The sequence below is a fragment of the Triturus cristatus genome, chromosome 4_1, assembly GCF_964204655.1.
Source record: "Triturus cristatus chromosome 4_1, aTriCri1.1, whole genome shotgun sequence".
In the NCBI taxonomy this organism is placed as follows: Eukaryota; Metazoa; Chordata; class Amphibia; order Caudata; family Salamandridae; genus Triturus; species Triturus cristatus.
The window spans coordinates 260,775,305-260,796,597 of NC_140585.1; the positions used below are offsets into that span (position 1 = coordinate 260,775,305).

Sequence of the window (21,293 nt, forward strand, 5' to 3'; positions counted from 1 at the left end):
CAAAGGCACAAACCCCACTGACCACATACACACTGTAGAAACAGATAATTTCCAACCCCACACTGCACACACTCATACATGTACGCGCACCCACACGCGCAATGCACACACTCGTGTTTCACACACTGACTGAGGCAGCAACACACACACACACTCTCACAGGCTCGCGGACTCTGCCCACCGCGGTCACCCTGAGGGCTCCAGAGGTGGGCACCTGAGCCGGTGGGCTGCTCCCTCGGCAGGGTGGGATCTGGGGGTGGGAGCCAGCGCTGGGAAGCCATCCCACATCCTAAGCACGGCCTCGCTGCTATTTTTACCCCCGCCCTCCTCCCCAGCTCTCGCAGGAGCGCGGTCCCCCTCTCCTCCCACAGAGCTGGCTGTACCAGCTCCCGCACAGCGCGCACTGGCAAGGGAGGCAGCCGCCGCCACAGCACTGCGCACACCCCTCTGCCTGGCAAGTGACTAGAGCCTCCCCTCGCAGACACCGCTGCCCACCCGAGGCTAGAGGGGGCCACACGGGGGTCTGGAGACCCTGGGGCCGACGGACCCGCTCTGCAACCTCTCCCCAGGATGTCCTCCCGGACCAGCCACCTGCTCCACAGGGGGCCACCCCCCGCCTGACAGGTACCCCAGCCCTCAGCAGCGCCCCGCGGACAGAGATGGGAGAGAGCCCACGGAGCCGATGAGCTGTGGCCCGGGTTGCCCCTCCAGGGCCGGAGGCTGCCCTCCTGCACTGCTGCAGGTCTGGGAGGGGTGAGACCTGTTGGATCCGCTGTCCAGGTAGGGCTCGCCTTCCTCTGTCTATGGGTTTATCTAACAGCGATGAAAGATGATGACTGAGCGGGCAGTTTGTATCACTGGCGGGAAATCCATTTCACTAGTTACAAATGGTTTCTAGTGGAACTGATATTCAGTAACTGGATCTACTAGTAACCATTTGTAACTGGCCTGCTGGAATTTCCACCAGGAGCTGTGCACACCCCAAACTGAAATGCCATTAGTACTTTAAGATATCATGTCTTTGGGTGGCCGTGGCTAACGGGGCACACCATTGTGTTAAGAGAGGCTCTGCTGGGAGACGGGTGTGTGCCATGTCGACACTGGTTGTGCGTGTGTACATCACTCCAAAGGGCGCACACTATTATTGGCACAGCTGATCAGAGGGGGAAAAATGATGCAGCTTGGACAAGTGAGGGAGAAAGAGGAGGTGTCCTCTTTGGAGATTCGTGAAAAGCGCCACTGAAATAGTCACAATCTATGAGATGGGTGAAATGTGCGTCACGAAAGGGGCACATTTTCCGAGACGGACACATTTGGATGGACACCTGGTCAGTTGGCCGGCGTTGCAGCTTCGTGTCCGCACCTTTCCCTCGCGGAAGTGTGACTCCGCGTTAGCTGCTCACGACCAGGGACATTTTAGTTTATGAGGACGTTAAATATGACGCTAACATTAAGAAAGGTTTATAAAATGAACGACAAACAGAGCTGTTGGGATGTCATTGAAACGTGTTGTGACACCATGGAAAGCCAGTGTGGTGTTCTCAAAAGCGATTGTGATGTCATCACAAGTAGTTTGGTTCCATCCACACCTATTGTGATGCCATCCCAAATCACTGTGATGTCATTGAATGCTGCAAATATGTCATGACCATATGGCATTATACATTCTTAAGCTGATATGACATCATCAAAAGCTGCCAAGAGACAATTTAAAACAATTGTGAGTTTATCAGAGCTCCTGTGATGTCATCAATATATAACTGAGGCGCCATTGGAGCAGCTGTGAGGTCATCAAAAGTTGGGTGGACGCCATGGATAACCCCAGTGATGCTACTGACAGCGGTTGGAGTCTGCCTGAAGACACGAGGCGTGGGTGAAACCACAAGTGGGGAAAGCGCCTCGTCAGGGTTAGTAGGCGCTATAATAAATGCAATTACAATGACACCGTGCTATCGCCAACAACTGTTGTGACGTCAATAATGGGAGTTGTGACTTCCTAGAAAGCTGCCATGAGATTAGTTCTAGCTCTACAATGCAGTTGAAAACGATGTTGGTGCCTTGACAACTGTTGCGATATGATTAATTATTGTCATGACTTCGTTGATACCTGTTGAATATTGTTAATTACTGGCATCGTGCGATGTGAAACTATTGTGATACAATGAACTAGATACTATGATGTCATCGACAGCTGTTGCTCTATGAATACTTTCTGTTAGGGTGTGCTTGATAGCAGTATCACGGCTCTGATGTCACTGACGACTTTTGCAATATAATAATGCACTATTGTGATATAACAGATACCTTGCGTGACATCATTATTGCTGTTCTGATGAGTTCGTCGATAACTGTTGTGATCTAATGAATTATTTATGTCATCACTATGAGGCCCATGTTTCGACAGAAGCTTCCGCTCCACGGGAAAGCCCGCCCAGGTTATTAGTGGGCACATCGGGTGCGTAGGTGGCTCGCGGGTGGTCCGCGTGGGTTTCTTTTCTCGTGGCCCTGCCACTCTCACGCGGTCTAAGAGCCAAAGGTCTACGCTCGTCAGGCAGCTAAACCTCTTCCCTGGGAGTGTATATGCGGCTGGGCTCACCTTTGCGGCACTTGCGTGCCCGAGCATGCCACCGCCTAAGGTGAGGGCACTGTATCTTCATCTGAATTCGTGTGTGCCATATTACCGGATGTTGTGTAGCACGCTGTTTGCTAAATACCCGAGGTTGATATCACAATGGCCCAGGAATTATGGCCTCAAGGCGCTCCACCTTCTCAGCGTGTGGGTAAAATATTGATAATCGGGGTCGATACTAGTGGTTTGATGAAAAACCACTCAGTGGTTGGCTGGCATATGCCCCTGCAGCCGGTCCTTCAGCCCAACCCCTACCCAACTGGGTACGTGAAGGTCGCTGGGTAGGCTGACAGTCCGCCCAGGGCGCCGTCGGAGGGCGCACACATCCACTCCCCTCTGCCTGAGGGACGCATTGAGATGCGCCCATGAAGGAGGTGGAGACACTAGGTACCAAACATGGCACTCCCGCCAAGGGTGAGGGGTCCTGGCACTCCATACACCACCGAGTACTGGGCTGTGGTCGGTTTCTATGCATCCCAGATATGGAAGGTAGATTACGAGGTACGAAGAGGTAATTTACCAAGGATCACACAATGCAACAAAGCGTAGAAGATGGGGTTAGAATTCGTATCTTCTGGAGGCACAGAGGAAGGTGCATTCACCGGAGCTGGTCTCCCTCGGGATGGCGGAAGTGTTTCATCGTGTGGGATTGTGAATGCTTACAATAAATTAACATGCATGTGTGTTTTTATGTGTGCAGACAGTACTTGAATTAGTTGTATGTGCAAACATTATGTGAGGATATTGTATGCCTTTAATTTCCTTTGTATGCATATATTATGTGAACATATATGAAGTCATTGTCTGTAAACTCACGATAAGTGAGTGTAGGTATGTGACTACATGTGTCTGTTTTCATGTAGCATGAACAGCATATCTGTTCACATCTGTTTGTCCGTGCAGTTGTCTGTGTATGATCTCTGTGCGTGTAGGAATGGCTTTGTAAGTGTTCATTAATTTGTGTGTTTGTTGTTGCTTGTGTACTGTTCATATGTGCAATTATGTGTATATCTTTTACTGTATGTGCGTTACTTTGCGCGTACTTTCACTGTCTCTCTGTGTCTGCATGCATGTATGTGAGTATGTGATGTAACTCGCGCTTGTGTGTGCGTCTGGGATTGTGATGTATCTGTGTGTCTATGTAACCGTTTGAGTGTATGAAGATGCATGTGACTGTGCTATCAGTGTGTCGCTTTGTATCTATGTGTAGCTTAGTGTTTCTGTATGACTGTGCTTGCATCTCGAGTTTCTGTACTTGCATTTATGTTGTGATTATGTGTTTATTGATTGTATTTGCAGTTCTATGTACATTTGAGAACTACAGAACACCAACACAAAGACTCACACTTCAGACCTCAACAACATACCATGCAAAAAAGACTCATAAAAACATTCTCTGACATGTTATGAAATATTTAAAAAACAGTCACTTTCCCCAGCAATTCAGAGCTGGCCCGAGTGATCATACTACCTCCATTCCTGGAATACCGGAGTGCTGCCCCTTGGGGGTGGTATCAGGTGCATGCTAATATGTTTCATGACATGTTTGTATTGCTTGCCTCGACTTTTGCAGTTACATTTTGTGTCTTTAATTGTTGCCTATAACTTCACGTCTTACTGCCCATGTTTGTTCTATCTGTGTGTGTCTGTGCATCAATGCATGCTATCTTATGTTATGTTTTTTGCATAGTGCGACGACTCCCACTTAATTGGCATCTTGGCACTTTGTGCAGACATTGTCTCCAGTTGTGCTTCATTGGGTCATGTAAAAGTCCACATAAGCTGCATGAATGTTGAGTGTGATCCCCTCCTCAGGCCCTGGTTGGTTCCATGTCTGAGTCTTTCTAGCACAGTGGTTGTGACTGTTCTGTTTCTCGTCTGGTCTTCATTGCCCAGTTTTAGGTTCCAATGTAAACTGTCCATCCTGTGTTGCCTTCTCCTAGTTAGAACAGCTCTGTTCCTCTTGTGCGCTCTTCTGGTACACTGGCTCTGTTGCTGTATGTCGGTCTCTGATCACACTCAGTTCTGTACACAAGCCCGGCTGCCTCCATTGCCGTGGGACGTAGATTATGGAGTCCATGGTGTCATAACATGCTGGACACTGAAGATGTCTGCTCCCCTCACCACTGATGGTGCCTGAGCGGATGCTGGCCTGCAAGTGTGCACCGTTAGGGGCGGCGAGGATCACCCAGAGTGGCTCAATAAGGAAGCCCAGATAAGAACCTAGGATTACTTGGCAACAAAGTGTCTGGTGGGAGGGGATGGCTACCACTAGTCGAAGGGATCGCCGACTCCTATACTTACTCTGCAACCCTTTTCTACGTCTTCCAATAGTGTCTGGAAGTAGAAAAGTGCTTTGCTACAGCTTCCGGCTCAGAACACAGCCCACTATCCCGTCCACTCCACCCATTATCCCCCAAGCCCATGCTCACACTACACCACTGTGCACCCCAACTATCCCTTCCACCACTCCTGCATTTACCCCCATGCTCACGTTTATCACCATACCACACTAGACACCCTCAGTGCAACCTCCACCCCACCATTCTACCATATTGCGTTGAGAACCCTCAGCTGCCACACACTCACCCCACCCCATACCCACCATCACACACCGCCAAATTAGCACCATCCCCATGACCACCCTTACTTTCACTGTTCCTTCTGTGCCTCCATTACTAGCACCACACACCCAAACAACAACACCCACACCTCGCCCCCTGGTGTGCACTCCCACCATTCTTACCTTCACTGTTCCTTCTGTGCCTCCATTACTAGCACCACACACCCAAACAACAACACCCACACCTCGCCCCCTGGTGTGCACTCCCACCATTCTTACCTTCACTGTTCCTTCTGTGCCTCCATTACTAGCACCACACACCCAAACAACAACACCCACACCTCGCCCCCTGGTGTGCACTCCCACCATTCTTACCTTCACTGTTCCTTCTGTGCCTCCATTACTAGCACCACACACCCAAACAGCAACACCCACACCTCGCCCCCTGGTGTGAACTCCCACCATTCTTACCTTCACTGTTCCCTCTGTGCCTCCATTACTAGCACCCCACACCCAAACAACAACACCCACACCTCGCCCCCTGGTGTGCACTCCCACCATTCTTACCTTCACTGTTCCTTCTGTGCCTCCATTACTAGCACCACACACCCAAACAACAACACCCGCACCTCGCCCCCTGGTGTGCACTCCCACCATTCTTACCTTCACTGTTCCTTCTGTGCCTCCATTACTAGCACCACACACCCAAACAACAACACCCGCACCTCGCCCCCTGGTGTGCACTCCCACCATTCTTACCTTCACTGTTCCTTCTGTGCCTCCATTACTAGCACCACACACCCAAACAACAACACCCACACCTCGCCCCCTGGTGTGCACTCCCACCATTCTTACCTTCACTGTTCCTTCTGTGCCTCCATTACTAGCACCACACACCCAAACAACAACACCCACACCTCGCCCCCTGGTGTGCACTCCCACCATTCTTACCTTCACTGTTCCTTCTGTGCCTCCATTACTAGCACCACACACCCAAACAACAACACCCACACCTCGCCCCCTGGCGTGCACTCCCACCATTCTTACCTTCACTGTTCCTTCTGTGCCTCCATTACTAGCACCGCACACCCAAACAACAACACCCACACCTCGCCCCCTGGTGTGCACTCCCACCATTCTTACCTTCACTGTTCCTTCTGTGCCTCCATTACTAGCACCACACACCCAAACAACAACACCCGCACCTCGCCCCCTGGTGTGCACTCCCACCATTCTTACCTTCACTGTTCCTTCTGTGCCTCCATTACTAGCACCACACACCCAAACAGCAACACCCACACCTCGCCCCCTGGTGTGAACTCCCACCATTCTTACCTTCACTGTTCCCTCTGTGCCTCCATTACTAGCACCCCACACCCAAACAACAACACCCACACCTCGCCCCCTGGTGTGCACTCCCACCATTCTTACCTTCACTGTTCCTTCTGTGCCTCCATTACTAGCACCACACACCCAAACAACAACACCCACACCTCGCCCCCTGGTGTGCACTCCCACCATTCTTACCTTCACTGTTCCTTCTGTGCCTCCATTACTAGCACCCCACACCCAAACAACAACACCCACACCTCGCCCCCTGGTGTGCACTCCCACCATTCTTACCTTCACTGTTCCTTCTGTGCCTCCATTACTAGCACCACACACCCAAACAACAACACCCACACCTCGCCCCCTGGTGTGCACTCCCACCATTCTTACCTTCACTGTTCCTTCTGTGCCTCCATTACTAGCACCACACACCCAAACAACAACACCCACACCTCGCCCCCTGGTGTGCACTCCCACCATTCTTACCTTCACTGTTCCTTCTGTGCCTCCATTACTAGCACCACACACCCAAACAACAACACCCACACCTCGCCCCCTGGTGTGCACTCCCACCATTCTTACCTTCACTGTTCCTTCTGTGCCTCCATTACTAGCACCACACGCCCAAACAACAACACCCACACCTCGCCCCCTGGTGTGCACTCCCACCATTCTTACCTTCACTGTTCCTTCTGTTCCTCCATTACTAGCACCACACACCCAAACAACAACACCCACACCTCGCCCCCTGGTGTGCACTCCCACCATTCTTACCTTCACTCCACCTTCTTGTTAAACTCTAGTACCCAGCACCACCATGATACCCATCCAACAGCTCACACTCTACTAGCTCGTGCTCAGAACACCACCATCAGCCGTACCATCACCGACCTCAAAAACTGCATCCTTTGCACTGCACCATCATACTTACCAAACATACTACCTTATTACCAAGCTGTTCCTCCCTCACGATACCAGACGCAATACTTCACCCCGGCTCACCTCCACGCTCCACCACTTCCACCGACACATCCCCACCATCACCTTCTTCCAATCTACCTACCCATCATCATCCCTACTTCTGCCTCAAAACTCTACAACCTCACCCCATAACATGTCAATCACCAGGACCTCTTTCTTTCTTAGTCGTCTGTGTTGTCTTCTGAACTAAAGAAACATGTGGCCCCAGGCATGTATGTATGCTTGATTGTATGTGGAATTTATACAGCCCAAAACTAGTCAGAAGGCAGGACAGGCTCAAAGGCAAGCATAAGGTCAACGGGTGACAGAGATTTGCTGGTTTGTGGACAGTTATTGCATTTTGATGAAGCCTTCAAGCCTTCAAGTCCGTCCTCATGTGAAGCAGCATTGGGCGGTCCTGATGGAGCCTGGGATGTGATTCCAGATCTTAGGTGCATAGATGGAAAAGGCCTGTTATCTTGTTTCTCAGTCTGCTGTTGGATGGTGTCCTGGCTGTGGGTGTGCTGAGCACCACCAGAGATGGTGGCCCTGTCTGTAAGATAAGCAAGGGTGCTGGTCGTGACGGCTTTGCAACTCATGCAGCTAGTTTTGAAGATGGTGCAGTTCTGGAAGGGGAGGCAACGGAGTTCCATCAGACTAGGGGTGATGCGATCAAATGTCACCAGGGCCGGGATGAGACGTGCTGTGGTGTGTCGGATGCCCTTATGCGAGGCCAGTGTGGATGCTGGGAGGCCTGGAGCAAGGCATCATGACCACCAGATGCATCTCTTATGGCTGGATCAGAGGTTCAGAAGCCACTTTGTGGAAGAAATGGTTGGTTTGATAATGACCATATTTATGTTTTTTGACAATGTTTTCCTTGAGGGTGAGATCGGTACCCAGGGTGGATCCAACGGACTTGGCATGTGGTGTAAGTTATGGCTTGAGGTTCTCCAGGTGTGCAACACTATATAAATAAAACCGACCATACATCACGAGAGGGAGTTGACAGCTGCTCACCAGAAGAATCACCTTAGAGGTGGTCCCCAATACAGGTATAGGGGCTTATTTACGCTGGTGCATTACTTTTAATATAGGAAAAAGTGGCGTACCGGCACTGCAAGGGGCTTGTAAATAAGCCCCATAATGTGGGCATGTGCCACGGGCAGCTCTGTGGGTACTCACTGAGTTCATTGCACATGGTAGGCGTTGTTTCCTCGGAAACGTCCGATGTCGCTTGCAGGGGTGTCCAGCTGCGTCAGAGCAAGCCATGGTGGTTAGGTGCTTTTGTATAGAGCTAAACTAATCTACAAAGACATCCAGGCACTTTGCGGAATATATGGCAGCACAGAGAAACGACAGCAAAAGAGGTGGAGAAAGGGGAAGATGAGTTTATTAATTGTAGTACACGGGTGGGCAGAAACAGGTCGGCCTTTACAGCCACAACCGCGGTTCAGCATTCGTGGCAGTAACAGATGCCTGCGGTCGTGGATTCATTAGTGCCTATTTTATCAACCTCAGAAGGGTGTAAGTTCGAGTCAGATGTAAACCTGCACACGCATTCTTTGCAGGATGTACTTTAACCGACCGAGCTATCCTAGGCTCTTAGGAAAGATGCCGCAGCAGCACGTGCATGGGTGTCTCCTGTAAACTGCCGCCATGTCGGTTCGATCTTGTCTCCAGACTGAATGCTCAGAGTAAGGGCGCTCGCCCTCCTGGCATCCTGGACGGCGGGTGAATACACAGAGATCTGAAAATCGATTCCAGGCAGGCCACCGTTGCAGCGGATGTCCTGCCTCTTTACAGAATTGCATGCCTATTTACCTTATTCACCTCACGGTTTTTATATTTCCACCTGATGAGCAAGGTCTTAGGTCACTTTCGCCTTTAGAGGGTGCTTTGCATATGTAGCCGCCATGGGAGCCTTCTTACTACCAGGGCACGTGAGCTACTTCTCACAGCGGAATCTTAAACAGGGCAGAACACGTCTGTAGTTTCTGAACGCAATTGAGAACTCATTGCCGAGAAAGGTGCATTTAAATTGAGGCAGTGTATGTAACAAAGGTCTACGAATCACGAGGAGTGGGGGTGGGACCGGTGGGTGTGTGTGTGTGGGGGGGGGGCGGGGGGGGGGGGGGGGTCGGCGTTGATTTGAACTTCCACTTGAGAACCGGTGACATAAAGAACTCTTTCGTGACAGACTGAATTCCTTTTCCAAAGCAATGGCAGGTGCCTCGAAGCGCTGTTTGGCGCTTGAATGGTGATACAATCTTGACTCCTTTTATAGAGAGCTGCCTCCATTTGAAATGCCCTTTGGCACTCAAGTGGCATTGCCCTCTGCTGGGTCTCTGATTAGAACACTGGAGTGTTGGCAGCTCCTTGGAAGACAATGGATTGGCTCAGGGCCGATAATGACTATCACGGACCGCTCACTCCAACCTTCTAATCCGTGTCTTCTTGTTTCCTCTTGTTTATTATAGAACATTCTGCCCTCAGTGTGTCGAAGGGGCTAATAGCATCACCGCCCTTCCGTCTACCTTGGGCTATACTGGTTGTTAAAGGCCTCTCCATCGCCATAGGCTCTTGTCTGTGGCTAAGGCTTATAGTTGGTGGCCTAAAGCAATGGTGTTAGCACTCAGAAGGGGGCTTTAATGCTTAATTGACATTATCTGAATTGGGTTCGACTCTTTGTCTGCCACGAAATATAAACCTAAGGCAAAGGTGTGTAATGAGGGGAAGGGCAGTTAACAGCTGATAGAACACTCAACGGCATCTGGGCAGCAACACATGGGTGGATAATCACACAACTGTCGCTGACTGCGCGCATGCCAGGTTCTGTCGCGTCACTGCAGCAGGTGCGGAATCCACCAGGCTACCTTCCCGGCACTCCATGCCGGAAGATGTTAATGGCTGCCCAGAGAGGCGGTAGGGGGCACCCTGTCATGCTGCACCCTGTTGTAACTCCAGGCGCTGCAGCGGCTGGAATGACATCTTGGAGAGCTTCCAGAGCTCGAAAAAAGACTTCTTATTTGAATGCATCCCTCGAGGGCTCTGCGGGTGTGACAGGGCGGTGTTTGGGCTGTCGGGACAGTGTGGGGGTATGCAAGCAGCACAGGCCGCAGCGAGCATTAGGAGATGAGGGGCGTGTGAAGGAACAAGATTTGTGTCGAAATGTGAAGAGAAAGCGTTGGTTGTGGCTGGGATGTTTGTCACGTCAAAGATGAGGGGGTGCTGGCAAGACTGCAACTCCACCCGGAGGAGCTGTCAGTCGTTTCGAGAATTGTACAAGCAGATAAATAATAAAAAGCCCCGAAAGCCAGAGACATGGCAAGGGTAAAATGATTTGAAGAGGGGCACACTGTGTGTCAGTGACGGGACCGAATCACCGTGAATCAACTAAATACAAGACTCTCGATTTACAGCGTGCGGATCAGCGGTCACCTTTTGCCGAATCCACGCGCAGCATGAGGCAAGACTAAGTGCATAGTTCGTCAAATAAATAAGTGCCAGGGCTCACTTTTTCAAGGGCTCCGCTCTAGACAACGGTAATGCGCTGTCTCGAACCGAGACATGCTGTATCTACTTCTAGGCTTACTGCCCGCCCATAGGCTTCCCATTTGCTGGCACCATCGCCACTCCAGTTTCCGTTCTCCCCATTTGTTGAAGGCATGTATAAGTTATGCCTCATCCGGTGTTTTGCCCTCTGCAACCTCCTAAACCTGTGATGTAGCCATTTTAGGGCATTGTTTCTGCACTACTGTTATATTACTTCTTTAAGAGGGCTTTTCACAAGCACTTTTAACGAGGGCTACGAACGCTTTTCACGAGCACTTTTCACACGTGCGCCTGTTTGTTTTTTTCTACTCGGACCGCATTAGGGTCCGGTGGAGAAGAGAAAAAAACATGAGGCCGGTGATCCATCCAAACTCCTGCTTCCCCAATAAATTGTAACATTAAAACAGTCCTGGGTGCCTCAGTCCTCCATTGCCCCAGTAAGAGCCGCAGTTCCCGGCATTGTTTCCTCCCCACGCCTGTGAAATCTGACAGAGACCAGTCACAACAAAGTGAGTTCAGAAAGACAACACTGCAAGATCAGCTGTCGCAATGCACAAGTCCGTGCAGGGGGTTGTGGGGTGAGCTGGCGTCGACGTCTTCGCTTAAGCATGGAGTAACCAAGGACAACAGAAGCGTAAGAAGAATGGATTGCCCCAAGGGACGTCTTATCACTTTATATAAAAAATGTCATTTTCACCCACACATTTTTTCCACTCCCACCTCTCTATAGAATGGTTGAGTCCAAAGCTGTCCCGTACTTGTTGGAAGTTTTATCATTGTTGTGGTTCTGCAATTGGGGCTCCCAGGCGTAGGTTTCACCTTGCAGTGATGGTTGGGTCTACCATGTTTGTTTTGGCCAGATCAGGCAGCAGTGATTTAACCCCACCAGCGGCCTTCCTTGACAATTTTCCACCCTCTTACCCTCCCCACATGCGTGCCACCTATGGCTGCAAGTGTCTATGTGGTGGGAGACATTTTTACTCTTAATGTAGAGTACTTGCTCACCCTTGTCCTTTCTGCTGCCTCCCATATGAGTTTTACTTTTATATAATAATGGTTTGTTTTAGGAAAGCATTTACTTATGATGCGCCGGAGCTCATTTACACCACTCCCCCAGCTGATTTTGCTCTCTAGATGTCCTCCCGGTGATTAGGTCTTGGCTCTAGGGGCACTTTGCAGTTCATGCATTTTGAACTCACTCTCTGCTTTTGTAAGTCTCTCTAGCCGTCCTTTTCTCTCTATGGCTTACGCCACAAGCGCTGTTTCTCTTATGTGCGGGATGATAGTCTTGTGACAAGCGCCCAGGAAGTGTTGGTCCCAGCACAGAATGTGGAGACTCCTGAAACTTATAGGAAGAGGTAATCCCAGCTGTACCGCCAGACACTTTCTATTATTACTTACTCTGAAATTTGGGAAGTTTTGCTACATGAACTTGGAACACCCAGGGGTAACACTTGGGGGGATATTCACAAAGAGCTAACGCCGAGTTAACAGCACTTCATCTCAGCCAAAGTTGCGATAAATCGATCACCCCATTCACAAGCTGGTGTTAACAGCCCACAGCACCAGTTTACCCACGATAGCAGCCGCAAAAAACATCGCCACAGGAGACCCCCGCAACTATCGCTAATGAGATGCAGAGTAGGCGTTCCCATGCCCAAAGCCGCGACAACACCACTCCACAACATTCACAACGACCAACCAGAACTGCTATAAGAACACAAAACAGGCGATAAGGCGCAGTAGCAGCAGAAAAATAACACCTGCTCTGACCTGGTGCAAAGTCGGACCACAGCCTGCACCACAAAAGGGAGCACAGCCCACAGCCACATCGGAAGGGCAACAGATGCCAAGGAGCCACTGGTCATGCGGGCCAGACACCCGAGAGGGCCACAACACCCACCGCCACCACCCCAGGACCCCAACACCCACCCGGAAACCCCCCCCTGGACCACCACAGAGGCAGCATGGACAAAGACAGCGGACCCACAGGAAACCCACCAGCCTCACAGACTCAACACCAGAGGATGCCATTGCCCACTACAGGCTTAAAAGGACAACCATCCTCCGCATCCTGATCATCATCGCTCAACAGGCCGACGGCACTGACACAGAGGACAACCAACATCCCACCCCACACAAAGCTGCTGGCTGTGCTGCACCTGTTGGCCCCTGGCACCCCCCAACCAACACCCGCCACAGTCGGAGTAGTCACACAGCCAGCCACATCCAAGTCCCTCACACCTGATCTGGAGATCACCATCAGCCTGTTACACCAGTCCCTATACCTCCATCACAATTCGCAGGATCCACTGGACACCAAGCAAGGCCCATACGCCATAGGTGGATGCACGCACGTGTCGGGGGCAATCTACAGCACACATGTCATACCTGTGCCCCCTGTCGACACAGCACACAATCACCACAACAGAAAGCACACGTCTCATATCAATGTGCAGGCAACAACCGAACACCGTGGAACCTCCACCAATCTCCCCTCCAAATACCCAGCCACTGTGCACGATTCCTCCATCCTCCAACAGTCCATCTGAAACCAGCGTCCCCAGGATGGCACCAAGGGAAATGCACAGCCCCTTGGCAAGTTCCAAATGAACACCCCACTCACCTCAACTCCACAACTATGCAACTCACAACTCTGGCAATGCACACGTCACAAAATCAAAACCAACATGCCAAACAACATGCCCACCCACCAAACACGACTCACAATGGTAACCTGGGCAAGCCGTGAATATGAACCCTCAATGGCATGGCACTTCAGCCACACACTAGCCGAATGTGGGGAGAGGTGGCAACCAGGCATGTGTGAAGGATGCAGGAGAACTATGACTGGGAAAGCACACAATGCCAAGAGTGGCAGAGATGTGCGGGACAGACCGCAGTATGCCGAATACACCCATATCCATGGCGACATACACCTCTGGTGTATGGAGTGCAGTGGACAGTGGACGCAATCATGTCACCCCGGCCAGTGGGGGAGTTTGCGGTAATGTTGCCTGTTACGTCTTCCCCGTAAGCGTGAGCGGAGTGGATGGCCCGGCGTACGGCAGGCCAGCGTAGGGGTGTGAATAAAAAGCACATAGCCCTGGGTGTGTTCCTCTTCCGGAAAGCCCAACGTCTCTGTCAGGACAGCACCTCTCACCACGCCACGAGGCCGACACGGTCCCTGTGAGCTGAGTTGCCTGCGACCCTGTGCGCCTTCCGTACCCCGGCCCGCTGGACCCCGAACCCGTCAGGCCCACCCCTGTGTAGCCACGCCACACTGTTCACCTGCCGACACCGGCGTGTGTCAAGGAGGGCCCACCACGTGCCTGCGCAAGCTCCAAGCCCGAGGCCCGTGACCGTGGCCGTCTCTCAGACCATCACGGCCTCCATGACAACGGCCCGCTTTAGTCCATTCTGATTGACGTACTCTACTGCCACCTCCAGCCTACACTACGGTCAAGTAGGTCACACATTTGGAACTGAGTCTTGATTACACCATGGCAGTGAACATTATTTAAGGCAGAGTTCATGTCACTATACTCCCTTCGATGTGGTGCCACCAAGTCTGTGTAAAGCATTACAACCACACATGTCTGTGGGCCTACGTGACTACTGCCCTCGGCCAATGCTGCACAAGAGTAGGCCTCAGAATCGGAACTGAACGACGATTGCTTAAAGGCAGAAACATATCATCGCACGCAAGGCGAGGTGCAAGTGGACGACGCTTTGCAGTCCAGAGGGAATACGATCATCATTACGGAGGTGATCAAACACTACCGACAACTGCCCTGGTTTCACTAACTCTATGCATCGCGAGCTAACGACAGGTGGGTGTGGGCCACTGCTGACCGTTGCCTCCTGCCTACACTGTGGTCCAGTAGGTCACACAGTCTTGATTTATCGATGGCGGAGTTCATATCAGTATACCGGCATCATCGCAGTCTGCATCCCCTCTCAGCACCGGTGCCACTAAGTCTGTTCCCCGACATTCAGGGACACTCTCTGGTCGTACATTTGTGGCGCCTGAGTCTATGGACTAGAGGTTAGTTCTCATCCTCATGTGGCAGATACCGAATTGGTGGTGAAAACGAGGCTGTCGCATTCCACTCCACCATGTGCTGCTTCCGGATAACATCAGACCTTCCGCATCACGCCCTGGAGGACACCTTCCTCTGTCCACCGCAAGACTCCGCAACATTCACCTTCGACATCGATGAGGACCCGCTCACTGCCCGTGGACCTACCCCAGTGCACTGGAAGTCACCGTCCTGTGGCAGGGTGCCTGTGCCGGATGCTGTGCAACCGGGGCCACAAACTCTGTGCTGGTCAGATCCGGGACCCATCCTTCTGAGATATTAGATGGCCTCTGAGGTGAGGGCCTTAGGGTCATCAACATCATGTGTCTGTGGCCCTGTGTTGTCCGCTGCCTCCGGCCTCAACTGCGGTCCGCCAGGGCTCACACACCAAATCGGGTCCTGACCGGCCTGGACGTCGCATCACCGCAGGAGGCACACGCCACCACCGCCAGAACCACCTCCAACCGCCATCTGCCAGAGTCGAAACGGTGGTCCTGACAGACTTACGGAGTTGCTCACACCTGTCGTGGATGCCATCATCAGACTGATACCCTGCTCGGCACTCCAGGTGCCACTGACTCAGCGCACTGCAAGCCATCGTCTGTTACTGATTGAGTTTTGTGCTGTGGAGAGGTTGCGCAGCGATGTCACCAGCAGCAGTGTGGGGGTCCTGGGACGTTGATGAGGAAGATGATGCAGGTGTAACACACCCCACTGCATCTGCATCAAGAATACCTCGAAGGGACACAATCCGAGACTTTTTCTTCATATGGGCGCGCTCAGCTGTAGTGCCCACACCTCAGTGCGCTGCAACTCACGGACACTTCTGTTTGCACATTGTGTGCCCTCTGGACTTGCTCAGGCTACCTCCATGATGCTCCGCAGTTGTCCCTGTGATGCTGGTGCTGTCTGTTTCCATATTCATTGTGTTAACTATTGTATTTGTTGCCAGCACCAACAACTCCCTGAGTGCTGGCTTGCACCCACCCCTACACATCCAGCACATGCGTCACTGTACATGTGGCCCTGCCAATAAAGGGGCCCGGCGCATGTGCCCGTAGCCAGTTCAACATCATGTCTGCGTGTGCCCTGTGGTCTTTTTGTATGCATGGGGGCCCGGGGCCCTGCGACATTACCTTGTGCTGTGTACAGCGGGTGCAGGCATGTCACTGCAGGCATTGGGTTTGAGCTTGGGCATGTAGCTTTGTCGTCACCCACTCAATTCGTATGGGGAGTGGCCTGGGCCATCGTACGCAGGCCCAACATGGGTGTGTGACTGATATGTGCGTGCCCCTGGGCGTGGTTGTGTACTGTGAATGTGCATCTAAATGTGTCCCTATGGCAGTGTGGGTCTCCTTTGTGGGGTGTAGGTGGTGCCTGAAGAGTAATTGACACCAACGTATGTGATCTAGTTCGCCTTCCATGGGTTCGGAACCCCACCCACACCTGTTGGGCCGCCTCCTTTTGGCGTGCTGACACATGGCATTGGGGTGCCATGTGTGGGTGGGTGAAGTGTCGTGAGCCAGCTGTGCTTGCGGGTCCTTCCTGCTGTGTGCTCTGTTGCAGGCTCTGTGTTCTCCTCTAAGTAGCTTGGCTGCCCGGGTCCTGGTGGTGGGTTGCATGGGATGTCCATGGGCTATTGTAGGGCATCGGTATCGAAGGTGTGGTGGTCCTCTCCAGCATCACAGATGTGTTGTCTTCTGTGCTCTGCTGGAGGTGTTGCGTGCCCCTCTGCAATGTGAAGGGGAGATGCATGTTGACATTGTGTTGACATGTATGTTGGCGCATTGTTCTGGGTTACATGCAGACTGTATGACAATGTACATTGTGACTGTTTGGGAGGTGCTGACTGCTGCTGCGGGACAGTGTACATTTGGACTACATGACGGATGTGAGGTCGTACGCGTACATTTCCATTTCAGGGTTTCCTGCTCTGTCAGATGTAGTAGGCATGTTTCTGTGCATGTGCGGAGCCAGTTGTGTCCTCTGTTCTGCAGTGTCGGCTTTGCACATTGTACCACTTTGTCGTCAATGTGGGTGAGCTGTTCTTGCTATGTGTGTGTGCTACAGTGTGCAAAGGGGATGAGGGACATGCTCCTGGGTAATTGTGGGTGTGGAGTGTGCTACACCTCGTTGTGCATGTGTGCCATTGTGTCCATCTCCCCCCGCCTCCCCAGTCCCTGGTCGTTACTCACCCTCTTGATGTTGTGTTAGGTCCTCTCGAGCTGTGTCCGTACTCCCTTCTCCTTGCACCGTCACCGCACTGATTACTGTGGCCTCGGTTTCCTCCAGCTTCTCCTGTGACGCAGAACTGCCACCTCCTGTCGCCATTGCAGCCTTCCTGTTGGCAGCGGGTTTGTGCCTGGTTTAGGTTGTCACATCATGCCAGCGCCTCTTGGCCTCCTCAGTTGGCCTCCTCGGCACTCCGACTGCATGCCAGGTGGTCTACTTGTGGGTCAGTTGCTGGTAGTGTTCTGTCACCTCCATGACGCTGACCTGGTTTTTCTGCGGACTGCACCCCGTCTTCCTCTCCCTCTTCTCCTCGGCCGTCCCCATCCCCGTTGTTCCTTGCTGGTGGTCTGTGAAGGTTGTGGGGTTCGTGTTGGCCTCTGCGCTGGGTCAGGGTGCATCCATGTTGCTACGTGCTTTGGCTTGTTTCTGGTGTGTTGTTTCTGTGGTTTATATGGTGCATTCTCCCGCCAGATGCATGGGATTTGCAAGCCTGTGGCAGGTTTTTGCTTCTTTTTGTACCGCGATTGACCTCATCGCATTATTTTTAGCATTTGCGTTTCGTATTTTTGCGGCGTGGCGTTGATTTTTATGCTGACATTTGGCGCGCTATCTGGTGACTATCGCATGCTACCGCCGCGTTGTCAAAACTTGGTTGGCACGGCAACATTTTCCCGCTATAGGCTGCGATGTTGCGAGTTGCGTTAGGTTACTCTTGCGGTAGTCATCACATGTTCTTGTGAATATACCCCTTGGTTTCAAGATGTCTGCCTTGTTTGACACATAAAGGGGGTGAACTGGCAGTAAATTTGTGCTTACTCTGTGCCTATTAAAAAACAAAATACAGTGGCAAACAACTTTCCATGTCCCGCGAAGCAAAGGCGTGCAGACCAAGAGAACAGGATGTCACCACGTCAAAAAAGTACAGGAGAATTAAATTAGTAAACATAAATTATTAGCAGTTACAGAAGGAAGCAATGTACCGGATGGCAGTAGTGGCTTTTGGCATTAACAATGCCAAAAGCTCATAGCTCGGACATTGCCGAGACCTATTGACTTTGCCAACACTTATCTTAGTTGGTAGCCACGGGCTTCACCCACATGCCACAGTCAGTGGCATCCACTCCCTCACGCGTACTGGGTGCCAGCACCACTAATCTTGTAGTGGGGTTTACCAGTAATGGCAGCCTCTTGATCCTGGGGCCAAGAATAGGTGGTCTCACTTCCTAAAGTTAGCAGCTCCCCCAGACCACCAGCGTTAGATACTCTGGACTTTGTCTTCACAAGCTATCGTATTTAGTCACTAGATTGCTTTATGGTCCATCCTCCCCCTTATACTGCGTGCGCACTACCAGGCAAACAGCCCCCACGGGCCTCATTTGCACGCACACCTTCCCGCCCCCCTCTCCCCCAGCACTGGGCTGATTCATCCTAGGCAGGCCAGCCAGTGCCACATAACAGTTCTCTGTAAAAGGCAGATGAAGTGACCACCTCACTCCATGTCAGTGCGGACACCGTTTCCAGTCCAGGACTCTTCACCTGCTTTTGCTGTCAGGTGTGCTAGTCTCATTCAAACGAAGACTACAATACCCAGAATGCACTAGGTGGGGGCACACAAGTCTAAGACAGGCAAAAGTGTCAATAAAGACGTGTAGTGTGGTGGTTACCCTGAACACAGAGCAGATTTCTTTGAACTGCTGCGCGAACTATGGCTTGAAATAACAAAAAACATAGCACCGCAGACATGTGATTTAAAACCATGTGCTCTTAAATGTGTCCCGAATATCAGCACCCCAAAGACTGGCACAAATGAAACACTGGGGATTTGTTTCTGCTTGCTTCTCAATTACCCACAATGCACTTGTCTGATAATGGCACCATTGACCATTTGAACAGCTAACCCCACACACTGCACTGCCTGCCAAATCCAGCTCTTGATATTAATCTGAACTCATGCACTGGTGAACGAACCTAACATATCTATTGGGCAAGTTACATGCACATCAACCCACTGAGCTAACAGGTGTTGCGAGAGTGTGTTCTTCCATCTGCAATGTGCATGTAACAGCACACACTCGTAGCCAAGAATGCAAACAGCTCGTTCAACTGGCCCTTGCTAGTCCGTCGTTTATTTTTCTGAAAGACAACGACACAATGGTTTATGACACGTTCTAAAGCGTGCATGTAAAAGGGGGATTAGCTTTAGGGAGAGGAGGTCATCTAGATATTATATATTACTAGCGATTTGGTTATTTTTCTAAAGCTCCAAGGGACTGAAAAAAGCCGAGCTAACTATTTATTCTTGGTGTTTCTTAGAGTAACGCTGTCTATGATAGGATACCTCCAACTAAAAGAGAGGGCAGGCTTTTTCTGTCGATACTCATGTCTTTGGGGCTTCATGATCCGATTAATAAAGACTTCATTAGGATTAAGACACTCTCCAGACTCTCTTAAGCAAGGAATAATAGGTCAGCTTTATGGAGGGGTTTGTCCTGGCTAAAGGCAAGCTTAGATGTTACTGATTTAAGACAGTCTTAAGAATGTCCTACCTAGGCAACATGGCTCACATCAGGTCCAGCTTCCCCGGCTTGCGGAATCATTAAACCAGGGAAAATGTTAGGACATCAGACTATTAATGATCAACGCCACACGGGTCTCCACCTTGAGTCACTGGTGAACACACAATCTTTAGTATTAATGATCCGTGTCATACAATAGGATAAATGCTAAAGCATTTTTTAAAAAAAGGGAAAAGGGAAAAAACGATTTTGGAGCACAGTGCTACTTGGTCAAAGAAGAATAACTAATAAGCAAGATGGAACCAGAAAATAGACGTGAAAAAACAACCTTTTAAACAATGCTTAACATTTCGACTGCGATGAAATATCTGGTCTTCATCAGCATACGTCAGTGAAACTGTGTTACGTTTCACCATCTTGTTTGACGAGTAATAGGAAAATATATTTTTATACTGTCAGATCTGCTTTTAGATCAAGTCAGCAAAGTGCACTATTAATTAGATACTTTGTCCTGCTTTCACACATCATAAACATAGTATTAACCTACACCCTGTCATGGTGATATGGTTAAAACTGTGTCCACACTCTGCCTCCTAAGCTCAGGAAAGCCTGTTTAATTGTGGCTGAATCTGATGCTGAAGAGAGGCTCTGAATCTGACCTCTGCCTCCTGGGGTAGCTGCTAGGTCTGCTACTATGTTACTTCTGCTTCTTTGCTCCTACTTCAGAACTGATGTTTTAGTACATCTCTCTAGCATGGCTGACTTAATAGTGCCACTAAAGAAGTACTACTGTGGTACCCAGGATGTGTAATGGGTGCCATGTTATAATATTACTGCGGCAGTACTGGGAAGTTACATTAGTGCTATAGTAACAATAGGATAGTGATTGTGAAAGGAGCAGGAATAGGTGGCAGGCCCGAGGGAAAGCAGCGCTTCTTAGCCTCTCCACCCCACACTCCAGCCACTGCAGAAGTAGAAACATGGAAAAATAGTGAAGAGGGCAAAGGATGGCTATTAACAAAATAGGAGGGAAAGGGAAGAGGGTTATAAAAAATGAACACAGGGCATCAGTGTCTCTCTCCAGTGCAGAAAAAAGGAAACAGATGAATCCATTTCGATGCCATGGGTGTTCCTCAGGTTGACTTCATCAAAGTTGACAATTCGGTTATAAATGGACATTCATTCAAAATGAATTGTCAAGAGTGATTCGTCAGCGCCGCTTTGGGTGCTTCCCAGTTTCCGCCACGGCACAGAATATAGAACAATCCAGTAAATTTAAAAACAGAGATTGTTGCTACATTCACATCGCGTCTTCCACTGAAGTATAGAAAGGCAGAGCTATCTATCTATCTATCTATCTATCTATCTATCTATCTATCTATCTATCTATCTATCTATCTATCTATCTATCTATCTATCTATCTATC

At 50.6% G+C, this 21,293-nt stretch overlaps 1 protein-coding gene across 1 annotated transcript in view; it reads left to right on the forward strand.

Moving 5' to 3' along the window:
• The first annotated feature begins 356 nt into the window (after positions 1–356).
• The window catches only part of CHRM2 (cholinergic receptor muscarinic 2), a 629,935-nt gene continuing 608,998 nt past the window's right edge, over positions 357–21,293 (forward strand). The window contains exon 1 of the mRNA XM_085651999.1: positions 357–780. The gene's annotated coding sequence lies outside the window, so the exon portion shown is untranslated. The remainder of the gene's footprint in view (positions 781–21,293) is intronic.